At 50.1% G+C, this 14,836-nt stretch overlaps 1 protein-coding gene across 1 annotated transcript in view; it reads left to right on the top strand.

The window, feature by feature from the left end:
• Positions 1–11,777: 11,777 nt before the first annotated feature.
• The window catches only part of CCDC120 (coiled-coil domain containing 120), a 29,426-nt gene continuing 26,367 nt past the window's right edge, over positions 11,778–14,836 (top strand). The window contains exon 1 of the mRNA XM_048490821.1: positions 11,778–11,880. The gene's annotated coding sequence lies outside the window, so the exon portion shown is untranslated. The remainder of the gene's footprint in view (positions 11,881–14,836) is intronic.

Genomic DNA, 14,836 nt, shown 5'->3' with positions numbered 1-14,836 from the left:
CCTTCTAGTCACCATGGCTAGTAGCTACTGGTAGACCTAGATGTTTCGTAGAGCAGGTTAAGAGGGGCAGAACATCTTTGTGCTGCTAGAGGTGAACTCAGACAGGCTTTTCCAACGAGAAAACGTGGATCACTGTGGTCCCTTCTGAGGCTGCTAGGTAGGGAGTGAGGCTCGGACCTGTTTGAATTCAACACCCCTCCTCTGTGGGACGCACGGGGTCGAAGTTCCAGAGGGGAAACTGTGGCCAACACAACAAGACAGTCATTTATTCAGTGCTAGTTCAGCTTCACTTCTCCTGAGCCCTGAGTTTGAAAGCCGTCTCTGGGAACAGAAGCAAACGGTTCAGATTGAAAGAGAAGAGTTCGGGCTGAGCTCAGCGGAAGAGAATCTGCTTCGCTCCCCAGGACCGCCAGTTAGAAGGATCAGGCAGAAGGGGATGTGAGAGACCTCCACCCGAGACCCCAGAGAGGCATGGATAGTTCTGAACTTAATGGACAAATGGTCTGACTCAGAGGCCCCTTCCGCACACGCAGAATAATGCACTTTCAATCCACTTCCAATGCACTTTGCAGCTGTGCGGAATAGCAAAGTCCACTTGCAAACAATTGTGAAAGTGGATGGAAAGTGCGTTATTCTGCCTGTGTGGAAAGGGGTTCAGTATCAAGCAGCTTCGGGCATTCGTGTTTGGATTGGGTGTGGCAGGGTGGATCTGGCTTGTCCCTCGGCCTGGAGCCACGAGTGGAATCTGAGGAACCGGATGAGGACTAAGTCAGATCAAGATGTGTTTTAACCGCTGGAGGGCGGTTTCAGCTGGTCCTGGCTCTCGTTTTGGACAGGGAGGCTGAAGTGACAGTGATGGTGTCCGTTGTACAGGGCAAGAACAAAGTGTGTGGTGTTGTGGGATGTCCTTATCGGAGCCCCCGCGATCAGGAGGGGTGCTTCTGCTGAGGACCTGATGCTGGAAACAAAGAGGCCAGGCGAAGGTAGCTTGATCTGTACCTGGCTTGAGCTCTTCTCAGAGACATCTAACGTCGCTGGTGAAGCTGAATTCTGGACTAGAGGAATGTTGTTTTGTTTCAATGAGGCAGGCTGTCAGTTTCTTTTTGGTCTGTATACATTGATTGATTGATTGATTGATTGATTGATTGATTGATTGATTGATTGATTGATTGATTGATTGATTGATTGATTGATTGATCAAAACGTTTATTCTCCACTTTTCCCTGCGGCTTAAGGCGGCTTATGATATGCAATTGGTGGCGGAAGGTGCAAAAGTCAATTTATGGGGCGTGAGGATTCCAAGGCAAGAGACACGCGAGGTAGTTTGCCACTGCCTGTCTGTCTGTGTTGCTGGTCTCCCACAGAAGTATTAACCAGGGCTGGCCCTACTTTGCTTCTGCAATCTGATACCTGCCTAGTCTGGGCTATCCAGGTCAAGGCAAAAGAGGAACAGAGGTTGTTTGCCATTGCCTCTCTCTGCAGGCCTTTCTTGGTGGTCTTCCATCTAAATAATAACCAGGGTTGGCTGCACTTAGATGCTGAACGCTTGCAAGGTGGAGACTCGCCTGGGCCATGCAGGTCAGGGCAAAACACAACTAAAACATCCAAATAACAATAAAACCCTATTTCACCCCCTGGTGGCGAACCTATGGCACTCCAGATGTTCATGGACTGCAATTTCCATCAGCCCCTGCCAGCATGGCCAATTGGCTATGCAGCATGGCCAATTGGCTATGCACCTATGGCACTCCAGATGTTCATGGACTGCAATTCCCATCAGCCCCTGCCAGCATGGCCAATTGGCTATGCTGGCAGGGGCTGATGGGAATCGTAGTCCATGAACATCTGGAGTGCCATAGGTTCGTCATCGATGCCTGAAATGTAAGCCCTGTTAACAGCTCTAGTGAATAAAATAGCTCTACAGCACCACCTGGGTGTTTCCAGGGATGGCGCTTTCCTCGGGGCCTATTCCGTAAAGTGGGAGCAGGCACGGAAAAAGCACGAGCCCTCGGCGATTCCAGGTGGGCCATCATTAGTGAGGGAACACCCAGAAAGTGGTAAGCTGAAGGCTGCCGATAATACACGAGGGTGTGTAGGGAGACGTCCCTTCCAGTATGTAGTTCCTAGGCAGTGAAGTGCTTTCAAGGTCATAACCAGACCCTTGAATTGAACTCTGAACTAAACTGGCAGTGAACAAAAACTATTCTGAAATCTGCAGATGTAACTACACACGGTCTGGTGGGGAGAGGGTGGCCAGATCTGGGCGGGAAATACCTGGAGGCTTTGAGGGCGGAGCCTGGGGAGTTGCCCCAGTAGGTACCAGGCCACGCAATCCCCCTTCCAAAGCAACCATTTTCTTCAGGGGAAATAATGGGAGATCAATTATATTGGCAGAAGATCTCCAGGCCCCACCTGGAGGTTAGCAATCCTAGGTAGGGAAATATCTTTTGGCTGTCGAATTGCAGTGGACTGATGGTGACTCCGCAGAGCTGCTCAGAGGTGGTTTGCCATTGTCTGGTTCTACACAGCAAACCAGGACTTCCTTGGTGACCTCCCATCCAAGTAGTAACCAGGGCTAATTCTGCTTGGCTTGCAAGATCTGACAAGATAGTGCAGTGGTTCTCAACCTTCCTAATGCTGCGGCCCTTTAATACAGTTCCTCCTGTTGTGGTGACCGCCACCCTAACATTTATCCATTTTACAGATGGAGAACACTGATGCAGAGAGTCTTAGGCGACCCCTGTGAAAGGGTTGTTCAACCCCCAAAGGGGGCCTGACCCCCAGGTTGAGAACCACTGAGATAGAGCTAGCCTGGGTTTTCCAGGTCATTACACAAATAGGTATGCACCTGCATTTATGTATGTGTTCACATGCACTATGGCTCTTGGTGGTTTGTTTCTGTGCACATTGTTGTGAGTGTTTCACATGAACCTTACAATAAAGTACCTGGAAGCTACAGTCTTCTTGAAGGGGCTAGGTAGGAATGTAGTATGTGTCTGTGTAGTTAATACCTTTGGTTTTGTTACGGATTTTGGAAAAGGACAAGGGCACAAACCTGAATTAAAGCACTCTGGGGTTAGGGTTAATTAATTATCCACAGACTTTCCCAGGGTGTAATTGCATTTCAACAGAGAGCTCCGGATTACATGCATTACATGGACTGGAAGAGCAAAAGATGTGTAGGAGGCACCGAAGCGTACTTCAGTTCAGCTAACAGAGAGGCCGGCTCATACCTGAAGGGATCACAGGACTTATTTCAGATTGACAAGCGTTTGAATGGATTTAGCCACTAGGGCAGGGTTTGTGTATGTGGGAGACGGGGAGAACGCCTGGCAGTAAGAACCGGGATGGATTTCATGGCCACCGCCGGTCCAGAAATTCACCCTCTTTTGTGTCAGGAGGCCAGTTAGCCCCAGACAGGAAGGCCAAGAAAGTCGAAACAAGATGGACTAGTCAGCCATCATACCTTCAAGAGGTAAGAGACAGCCTGAGCTCAAAGCATGAGGTTTTATAGGGCCAGGTGAAACCACACCGGTCCCTTGCATCATTTGACAACTACTATTCAAGAACAGTTTATACAGCCCAGATAGCCTTCAACGTTCACGAGGGAAAGAAGGTGACAGAAGTTAGGCTGCCCCTGGGCTCAGTTGCTCCTGGCGCAGTCGCGGGCTATGGCTGCTGCTGTGTGTGTTTACATTTGCCTGCCAGATAGCCTCCTGGCTCACAAGGGGAGCCGTTGACTGCCATCCTGGACCTGGAGTAGTTTGGGGATGAGAACGTTCGGGCTGAGTCGCCACAGCTCTCGATACTGCTGCCAAGACGGTACCAGCTGGTAGCTTCTTCCAGCATAGAGGCTTCTAGTTCCTGGTAAAGATTAGTACCTGGGCAGGGGCGTAATGCCCATTGGGCAAGATGGGCATCTGCCCAGGGCACCACCTTGTGGGGGGGCATCAAAATGCAGGGTTCGTTTTTGGGTATTTTTTGTGGTTTTCCATTTTTGACCTGCAGGGGGCGCAGTTTTTAGGCTAGCGGCATCGGAATTTTAGCGTATCATTAGGAGACTGTCCTTATGCTACCCCCACAGTTTGGTGAGGTTTGGTTCAGGGAGTCCAAAGTTATGGACTCCCAAAGGGGGTGCCCCATCCCCCATTGTTTCCAATGGGAGCTAATAGGAGATGGGGGATACAGTTTTGAGGGTCCATAACTTTGGCCCCCCTGAACCAAACTGCACCAAACCTGGGGGGCATCATCAGGGCAGTCTCCTGATGAGACCCTGAAAGTTTTGAGACCGTGCCTTCAGAAATGTGCCCCCCCCCCCAGCCTGCAACCCCCATTGACAGCAATGCAGAAAACTCAATGCAGAACAAAGATTCTTGGGCAAATTTCTGGGATGTTCCTGCAGGGGGCAAATTTTTGATGTATTGGCACCAAAATTTCAGGGTATCATCTGGAGACTGTCATGATGGCACCCCCCAAGTTTGGTGCAGTTTGATTCAGGGGGTCCAAAGTTATGGACCCTCAAAAGGGTAGCCCCCATCTCCTTAGCAAACATTAGGAGCTAAAACTACCAGACCATGCGTGGCCTTGCAGCCTGGAAAACCCACAAAGGCATTTTGCTTTAGCCTCGTGTTTTGCTAAACAGAGAGACGATGCTTGACTTAGAAACAGTGGTGTGAAATATTTCTGATCTATTGATTTGTGTGGGGGTTGTGGTTTTTTTACCTGTTAAATGACCCTGGAAAAGAGATGTGGACATCTTTTCAATTAAATATAAACAAAGTACCCCCCTGACCTGGAAAGCCCAGCTGAGCTAAGCGGGGTGGGTTGGCCCTTGGATGGGAGACCTCCAGGGAAGTCGAGAATGGTGACACAGGCAGCTAGTGACAAACCACCTCTGTTTGTCTCATTCTTTGACCTGGATGACCAGCCTGCTTTGGTCAGCTCTCGGAAGCTAAGCAGGGTCAGCCCTGGCTAGTACTTGGATAGGAGACCACCAAGGAGGCCCAAAGCCTCTGTGCAGAGGCAGGCAATGGCAAACTACCTCTGCTCGCCTCTTGCCTTGAAAACCCTACAGGGTCGCTGTAAATGACTTAGTGGCGAATAAATGCATAAGGTAGCAACTCCCATGCCTGCCCTAGGAGCCTGTACTGGCTAAGGGGGGGGGGGGTCTGAGCAGGTTTTTATTTTATTTTAAACTTTGTGTGCGGGGACAGAGCCGGGATGTGGAAAGTTCTAGGATGGGGCCTTTCTAATTCAGCTGCCCCTCACTGAGTGTTGAGAGTCCGTGGCCTTTGGTTAGCTACTAGGCTACATTTCCCAGGGGGCAACCAGCTTAGGAGGGTTGGAGCTGGCGGTTTACAACCCTGATCCTTCTCTAGGTGCTGAGCTGCTTCTCAAGTTAGAGAGTCAGTTGGCGAAGGTGTTCATTCCTATTATTGAGACGGGAGAAAGGAAGCGCTCAGGAGGATCCGGAACGGCTTTCTTCCTTCGCCAGCAGCTGGTGAGGTTGGTTTCCTGTGGCAGGAAACCCCAACGGGAAGGCGAATGGGTCAGGGAAAGATTTATTTCACGTGGGCTGCTCTTGCGCTTTTCTCTTCCCCTCTGCAACTGAGCAAATCTCATTTGTTCCTTTTCCGCTCTCAAGCAAAGTCTAGTAGTCAGGTGTTCTATTCAGCCGAGTTAACAACCTTTCTAAGTCTACTGACTTCAGTGGATTTAGAAGGGTGGAGCTCTGCTTCGGATTGTTCTGATGCTGTGATTCTTCTGTTCTGGGATTTGGTTGATTCTACAGCAAAATATTTAAATCCAACCCAGGGGATCTCTTCCTCAGGCAGATGACACGGGGCAAAGAGCGATGTTCAGCATGCTTAGAATTACTTTGCAAGAGTCTTGTACAACTTGAAAGTGTGAATGTTCTCAGTAGCCCCCTCCAAAAGGGGGAACCTTACATATTTTTATGTTCTTCTAATGCAGGGGTAGGGAACCTGCGGCTCGAGAGCCGCATGCGGCTCTTCTGTCCTTGCACTGCGGCTCCACGAGCTGAGCCGCCGGCTTCATCCTTGCCCGCCCTGCAGGCAGCAGGGCAGGCGCACCAATTGCCCGCGGCCGGCTGGGCAGCGCTACAGGTTTCCCTTCTCGCCCGCCTTGTTCGAGCGGGGCGGGCGCTTTCCCGGCAGCCGGCAAGGCCGAGCCGCTGGCCCCATCCTTGCCCGCCCTGCAGGCAGCAGGGCGGGTGCATCCATGCGCTTCTCAGAATGAATGGAGTAAAAGGTTTAAAAAAACCCCAATATATACAGTGTTATCTTTATTTTAAATGTCAAAAATTATTTGCAGCTCCAAGTGTTTTCTTTTCCCGTGGAAAACGGGTCCAAATGGCTCTTTGAGTGTTAAAGGTTCCCTACCCCTGTTCTAATGGGAACTGGCTTGATAGTGAGCAGAAAGCACTCCATCTACGGTCAGAGGCACTCTTCTCTCCAGCTGTCCTGCAAGCGCAGGTGGGCAGAGGTATTTTTGTGTTTCCCAGGGAGCACCTGCATTGGCTTCTCTGGCTGCAGAAGTAGAGATTTTTGTTCCAGGCTGGCGTCTGAACCTCAGTGGGTTTTTGTTGCATCCAAAATCATCCATGGACCGTTTTCAGTCTTTTGACGTTTTCCCCGGCTTTGCTGAGATTATTCCCAAACTTCGTTTAACTCAGTCTTTCTGGAACAATCACCCCCAAAACATGTTTGTATTTTGTCCGGACAGGAAGGTGTGTGGGTCCCAGACACATGAATACTGTTTTCTTTTTCTAGCACCTCCTCTTACTGCCATTTCCACCCCCCACCCCCTGCCACCAGAGGGCTTTAAAAATGGTAATTGACACAGTAGTGGTAATATCACAGTAGGATTATAAGAGCCCCTCTGCTGGTTTCTCTAATTCCCAGCTTTCCTTAACAACAACAACAACAACAACAAAAGTCTAGTTCTTTTCAATTCAGAGACATACCTTTTCCCTTATATCTCTACAATGAAAGGGGCTGGACACTTACTTTTTAAAAAAAGACAAGAAAGCTGGGAATCCAGAGGATCTGGCAGATGGATCGTTATAACAGTATAACACTGTCAAGATATGTTGTTTGCCAGTTTTTTTTTGAAAAAAAACCCTCTGGCAGCACAGGAGGGAGTGGTGGTGGTGCTGGGATTAGGCCAAGGGAAAACTGCTGCTTGAATCCTCCGTTTCATGCTCAGTGGCAACGAAAGCTACTGGGAGGATTTATCCTCTCTGTCTTTGCATCTCTGTTTAGTCCAAGAACTTTTTTTGTGTAATTTGAACTCAGTTCTTTTGCAAGAGCTTAGTTCATTGGGGTCCTGAAATCAAAACAAATCACAGAGAGAGGCCTAACTTCTACATGCCGGTGATAATTGATGTAACAGCGCAAGTATTGTTCCAGAGTAGCATTGGTGTACTCACTCTGGCCGTCGGTTGCCGCGTGATACGCTGAGAAGAGGGCTTGCTCCGTGCCTAGTAGCTTAAGGAAATGGCACCAAAACCGTGTTACGAACTGGCTGCCTCGGTTGGATATTATTTTGTCTGGAGCAGCATGGAGCTGGTAGACATGAGTTACAAACATCTGGCAGGCCGGGAAGATCGGCTCTTCAGGCAAAGGACAGTGTGAGAGCTGGACACCAGCAGAGAATAAAGCAACGCCGTTCCCTTTACAAATGCCCGCCAACCCCCAACCGTCAGGCACAGGCATGAAGGGGGATTCAAACCTGCAATGCCCAGATTTTAATGAAATGGTCCCAAAAAGGGCACCTGAAAAGGATTGTTTCATAAATCACCTTTATGTGTCTTTTGTTTCTTGATAATTTTCATATAACTGAATCCTAGCACAGATACATAATCTCTAATCAATACAACCGTCATACAGATACATCTAATAATACTACACCGAGACAACTCAAGAAATTGAAAACAAACCTTATTTTAAGATACATCTGTACGCTTGTAGAGTATTGATTAGAGATTACGCGTATATACTAGGATTTAGTTATATGAAAATGATCAAGAAACAAAACACACGCACACATAAAGGTGATTTATGAGATAGTTCTGTTCAGGTGCCCCTTCAGCACAACTTCATCATCATTAGCAGCTCACTGGTCGTACTAATCCATTTTTTGTGTGTCTGTCACTCCCAGATTCTAGCCTGATGTTAACCCTTCCAGCATGGCGTTGTGGTTCAGAGCAGATGGACTCTAATCTGGAGAACTCAGTTTGATTCCCCACTCCTCCACATGAGCGGCAGACTCTAATCTGGTGAACTGGATTTGTTTCCCTGCTCCTACATTCCTGCTGGGTGACCTGGGGATAGTCCCGGTTCTCTCAGAACTCTCTCAGCCCCACCAGCTTCACCAGGTGTCTGATGTGGGGAGAGGAAAGGAAAGGAGTTTGTGAGATACCTTCAGTGACCTTTCAGGATAGAAAGGTGGGATATGAATTATTCTTCTTCCTCTTCTTCTTCCTCTTCCTCTTCTTCTTTTTCTTCTTCTTCTTCCTCCTCCTCCTCCTCCTCCTCTTCTTCTTCTTCTTCTTCCTCTTCTTCTTCTTCCTCCTCCTCCTCCTCATTCAAAGTGATTCTTACTATTCCAGCTCTTGCCCATGAAGGGAGCAGAGCGGCCACATGGTGTCGCTGGAAGATGAAGAAGCAAGAGGGCTTGGGGGTGGGGGGGAGGGGCTGGCTTGCCTGTCTTTCTTCCAGTCTTTTACCTGCAGGCAGGGAGCCAGGAATGTGCGGAATCTGATCTCATCTCAGCCAAAGACAAACACGGCAGCACCTAGAGCTGGGCTGTACCATCTGTTCAGGACACAGGGGTGAGAGGCAGAAAGTCCCAGCCTGTCAAATTAACCCCTACTTTGCAAAGCATCCTTTGACACTGGCTCCTTTGGAAGGAACGGGGTCTTCAGGTGGCTTGGTTTAAGCCGCTGGTCTACACATTACCTGGATTAATGCCGCACAGTCTGGGTGCTGCATGGGGTCTCCACAAAAATGTAAAGTCAACCCCAGGTCAGTTCGCAGAACACAAAGCGATGGTAACGTTGTCGTGAGCTGGTGCCATAGATTTCTCTTCAGATTGCAAGAACAGAAAGTTGCATTTTTAATAATTCAGTGTGTGTGTGTGTTGCATACGTTTCATGTAGAAAACTAGCTTGGCAGGGAACACAATGGGCTGGAATCATTTGGCCTTGATCTGCTCCTTTTCTTCTTGCTAGAGTTTTTGTTTTCTTTTTAAATCAATTTAAATTTGATTTCACTTTGAACTGCAAGAAGAGAAAGTTGCATTTTTAATGATTCAGTGTGTGTGTGTGTTGCATACGTTTCATGTAGAAAACTAGCTTGGCAGGGAACACAATGGGCTGGAATCATTTGGCCTTGATCTGCTCCTTTTCTTCTTGCTAGAGTTTTTGTTTTCTTTTTAAATCAATTTAAATTTGATTTCACTTTGAACTGCAAGAAGAGAAAGTTGCATTTTTAATTATTCTCTCTCTGTGTGTGTGTGTGTGTGTGTGTGTGTGTGTGTGTGTGTGTGTGTGTGTGTGTGTGTGTGTTGCATACGTTTCATGTAGAAAACTAGCTTGGCAGGGAACACATTGGGCTGGAATCATTTGGCCTTGACTTGCTACTTTTCCTCTCACTAGAGTTTTTTAAATTTTAAAATCAATTTAAATCTGATTTCGCTTCAGTTTGCAAGAAGAGAAAGTTGTATTTTTAATTATTCTCGGGGTGTGCGTTGCATACATTTCATGTAGAAAACTAGCGCAACAGGAAACAGACTGGGCTGGGATTGTTTGCCCTTGACCTGCTACTTTTCTTCTTGCTAGAGTATTTCCTTTTAAATCAAGGAAGCACTCAAAAATTGTGTCTACCTGTTGCTGGAAGTAGTATGGCCGAGGGCTTCAGGTGTCATTCTGCAGGTTGTAGACCAGGCCTGAGATAACACAGAATGAGGTGGCATACCTAGGGCTGCACCACTTCAACTACTCTGTAGGAGAGTCCTTTTTGAAAAATTGCTCCTACAAGTAAGAACTCTCCATAAATGTAGTAAGCAAGCATATCGCAGTTTCCATCTCTCTGGTGTGGTATATCCTGGTAGCGTTTTGTGTGGGAGAGCCGTCCAAAATATGCCTCTGCCTGCAATGGCGTCATGCAGAATTCCACCCGTGCCCCATAATAAGGATAAGCAACGTCACAGAGAGATTAAATGGTCCGGATCCTTCCATGTGGTCCAAAAAACTACTCTCAGCGTATCTGTTTCAAAAAGGGGGGGAAACGTCTTTAGAGGATCCTGCCGCAACGCAGATTCGTGTACTCGATTTTTGCAGAAAGAAACCTAAACTTGAGAATTTGTATGTGTGCATTTTGGATTGCCAATTCTAGGTTGGGATTTGCGGGTGGAGTGCGGGACATAATACCATAGAGTGGATCCTCCACGGAAGCCATTTCCTCCAGAAGGCCCTGCTCTCTGTCTGTAGATCTGATGCCGTTCCAGACCTCCACGCCTGACTTGGAAGTTGCGCTCGTGCTGGGTGTGTGCGGTTTTGGTGCCGTTTTCTGTCTGGCGTGTTTGCATTTCTCACTTGGGGCATAATAAGGCAGTGTGTTGCCGTGTGTGTGTGCGTAACTTCCAGGTGAACTTGTTGCCCGCTGGACCCTGAGTGACTCATATGGTGTGTGTGCAGGTACGAGACTTTGGCTGGGGCCGGTGTGCTTCGATTATTAGTCATGTGTCTCATGATCCTGCCTCGCTTGTGGGCAGGGCGGATTTGCTGCTGGTTCCTGCTTAAGGTGAGCACGTCCTCTACCTGAATGGGGGGTTGGTTGCCAGGCGGAGCGGCTGGGGTCGTCTAGAAAGTGAGCATCTCTCTGAGCACGTGCAGAGTGCCTTTTCCTGCTGTCACCCATACGTCTGGGATGTATGCAGTCTACCAAGTCCGTTTTTAAAAGAGCCCTTTCTTCCAAGGGACTCAAGAGTGGCGTTCGCTGTGTCCTTCATTTGACGGTCACAACAACCCTGTGAGGCAGGTCTGAGGCTGTGGAAGTGGCCCAAGGCCAGCCAGAGAGCTTCAGGGCAGAGGAGGACCGGAACCCCCAGATCTTTGCCTGAAACCCCTCCCTGGCGCCCGGGTCAAAGGACTCAGGGGGCTCCCCGCCTCTCCTTTTGTGACTGACACCTGTCAAAAGATGCCGATGGAGCAATATTGAGGCGCTGGTGGAAACGGTGGGCATGAATGCCTCGCTCAGTGGGTGGCAGATGCTCTGCGCGCCCCCTCAAATACAAAATGCCTCGCAAGCAGAAAGGTAGCGCTTCAGGGAAGGACGCGTCCGCTGCCCGGCTGGCTTTCTAGCTGCGGGGAGTTTTTCAACGCGGGGCGAGGCTTTGAAAACGGGGTCTGCTCAAGCGCCCGCCCCTACCCTGTCCTTCGAGCGGGCGGCCGGACCTTGGGCGAGCTGCTGGCGAGGCGGGGGTTAAAAGGGGCGGGCAGGCGGCCCTTCCTCCTCCTTCTCCTCCGCCGGGCGGGCGGGCTGGCCACCGCGGGGCGCCTCTCCGCCACTCCGCTTTGGTCCGGCGCTGGAGCGGGCCGGGCCGGGGGCGTCGCTGCGCTTGCTGTCCGGACGGAGGGAGGGAGGCAGGTGAGGAAGGGGGCGCTCCGGGCTTGGCTGCCCCCCCCCCCCGAAAGAAGTCCGGGCAACTTTGCTGAGCAGTCCGGGCGGGGGGCGACGGGGCGCGGCTGCGAAGCCAGGCGGGGCTCTGGACAGGGGAAGGGCAGCGCTAGCCTCCCAGGCGGAGTGACTCCGAATCGACGGGCTTCGCGGGGAACCGAACCTTTGGCGGTCCGAGGTTGGAGGGCGAAGGGGACGGAGCCGGGGGGATGGAGGAGGCGGTTGGGTGGTCTGCGGGCGTATTAAGTTTGGGCTCGCGTTTCTCGCCGGGGCTGTGCTGTAAGGGTTGGGGTCTCCCTGCCCTCTAGTCCCCACCCCCCTTACTTGTGTTTTGGGGGGCTGGGACTCCTTGGGGACATTTGGGTGCGGGTTGAATATTTGACCCTTTTTGTAGCAGAATTTTCCCGTTGAGGAGGGGTCCCTGCTCACCAGCCGGAAGGGAGGGGAAGGGGGAGAGACCCCCTTCTAAAGTGGTTAGGAGTATGCTAATAGTGTGTGTGTGGGGGGGGAATCCACTGCCCCAGAATTCAGGCTGATGATTAGTTGCATGTACTGTTGGGACTGCACAGTAGCTTTGAAGTGGAGAGTCCCGGGTTCAAATTCCACTTCCCTTGGAAGCAACTCATTGCTTCTCATCTCCTCACCCAGCAAAAGCCAGCATCCTGTAGGGGTTGGAGTAGGTTCTGGGAAGCCTGGGTTCGAATGCCCACGCTGCCATGGGAATTTGCTGTGTGACCTCGGGCCAGCCAGCCACCAGGGCCAGTATTTGGATGGGAGACCTCCAGGGGCCTCCTCCAGAGGCAGGCGAGGGCAGACACCCCCCCCCCCGAACACTCTTGTCGTGAAAACCCTACAACGGCTCCACAAGTCAGCTGTGACTTGATGACCAAAAAACACAGACTGTTGGGACGGCATCTCAGCGAAGAGAATGAGCGTTGAGGGGGTGAGCCTTGAGTTCGAATCCTGCTTCCCAAGGTCATGGGTAACTCATGCCCTCTCATCTGCTCACTTGCAAGGTGGAGAGAGCCGTGGGTCTGCTCATCCGCCTTGCAGGATTATTAAATATTATTAACATACGTGTTAAATGCTTTGCTAGCCGGGCTTTCGGTAAAAGCCCTCAGAGTGAAGGCAGCCTTCGCCTTTGCCTATCAAGTTCAGTCCTGTCTCCTCAGACTGGCGGCTGCTCTCCAGGGACCCTGGGACTTCCTGTATGCAAAGTTTAGGGTCTAGTGCTGCTCTCCAGGGACCCTGGGACTTCCTGTATGCAAAGTTTAGGGTCTAGTGCTGCTCTCCAGGGACCCTGGGACTTCCTGTATGCAAAGTTTAGGGTCTAGTGCTGCTCTCCAGGGACCCTGGGACTTCCTGTATGCAAAGTTTAGGGTCTGGTGCTGAGCCAGTAGCCTCCCCATTTTGCAGAAGGGGAAACTGCGGTCCAAAGACCCTCTCTTCCCCCAGATTCCCTGGGTGTGCGTTTGTGTAAAGTACTGTCAAGTCGCTTCCCGCTCATGGCGACCCAGTGAATGAATGACCTTCAAAATGCCAAAATGTTAACAGCCTCGCTCAGGTCTTGCAAACTTCGAATGAGTCCATCTCCTGTTGGGTCCTTTTCCTTCTGCCTTTAGCCTCTCCTAGCAGTACTGACTCTCAACTTCTCATTACGTGACCAAAGTCCGACAACATTCAGTTTAGTTGTTTTAGCTTCTAGGGAGAGTTCAGGCTTGATTTGATCTAGAACCCACTGACTTTTTTGGGGGGGGGGGGGGTTGGCAGTCCATGATACCCGTAACATTCTCTTCCAACACCACAGACTCTTTACGGCAGCTTTGAAACCCGGATTTGGCTCCCGCTGCCAGATCCCACCGGCAAAATCTGTTGTGGGGTGAAGGATTTTTTGCCCCCCCTGCATAAAAAGATCATGTATGGGGGGGGGGGCTCTAGATGTAAATTTGCACGAAATCTGTTTTAGCATTCCTGCTCTCTAGCAGGGATTTCTAAAACAATGTTTTCGTTTTGTTTTTCAACCTCTTCACTGGAAACAAAATGTTGAAAGTCTGGCCCAGAGGCGGGGCTGTTCGCTGCTGGTTTCCGAGTGATATTGTACAGATTTTCTTATTTGTTCTCTGCTTTTTCATCATATTGCTGCTCTGTGGGTCAACTAATAGTGGCCTGCTGGGAAATGTAACGGCTGGGTTTGACCCCTCTCTGGGAGGGCAAGAGAGCATAGGGGTTAGAGAAGGGTCAGGCTCCAAAATAGAAGAAGAGTTTGGATTTATACCCCGCTTTTCTCAACCACAAGGAGTCTTAAAGTGGCTTACAAACTCCCTCTCCCTGCAACAAACACCTTGTGAGGCAGGTGTGGCTTAGGAAGTTCTGAGAGAACTGTGACTGGCCCAAGGTCACCCAGCAGGCCTCATGTGCAGGAGTTGAGAAATCCAACTCGGTTCTCCAGATTAGAGCCCACCACTCTTGGCACCAGTTCTGACTGGCAAAGAGCTAGATCTAAACCTGCTGGCAACTCTGTTGCTGTGGTGTGGAAGACCCCTTTCCCCAACATCTCAGATGTGCCGAGACTGATTGTGTTTCCTTGGGGGAGGCAGAAAGGCTGTTAGCATATGCTCAGAGGCACTACCTTTGCCGACTGTTTCTGATTATCAGGAGGGAGTCCGGGAACACTGCAATTGTGTCCAAGGGTTTGAAGAGCCTTGTCTCTTGAACAAAATCATAATTATAAACCCGAATTCCTAGGTTCTTCTGCGGAGAGGAATCCCAGTTGGGAATTAATGGTTGCTGAGGCAAACGGGCGGGGGTGTAGGAAATTGCTACCTTGGGTCCCTGGGAGGAGGATGTGTTGAGTCCTGCCCGCTTTGACTCTTGTCTGGAGATTAGGTGAACCTTTGCCGTCGGCTACCCGCCAAGATGACGTGACCCAGGTGTTGCAAGGATTTCCGGGGAAGGGCCCCGCCTGCTGAACTCTGCTGATGCATTACAGTTCCAGCTTATAAAAATACCATTTTGTCCAGCCTGCCAGACACTCCCCTCCAGGTTGGCCTGAAGTTTGCCCGATTGTCTCCCAAAACACCCATAGCTTGTAAGAATAAGCCAGCAGCAAAGAATGTTAAATTCAGCAGGCTTGT

This window comes from Sphaerodactylus townsendi, linkage group LG03 (genome assembly GCF_021028975.2).
Source record: "Sphaerodactylus townsendi isolate TG3544 linkage group LG03, MPM_Stown_v2.3, whole genome shotgun sequence".
Lineage (NCBI taxonomy): Eukaryota > Metazoa > Chordata > Lepidosauria > Squamata > Sphaerodactylidae > Sphaerodactylus > Sphaerodactylus townsendi.
The sequence above is the reverse complement of the archived record's forward strand: the minus strand, read 5'-3'. Positions and strand labels throughout refer to the sequence as shown.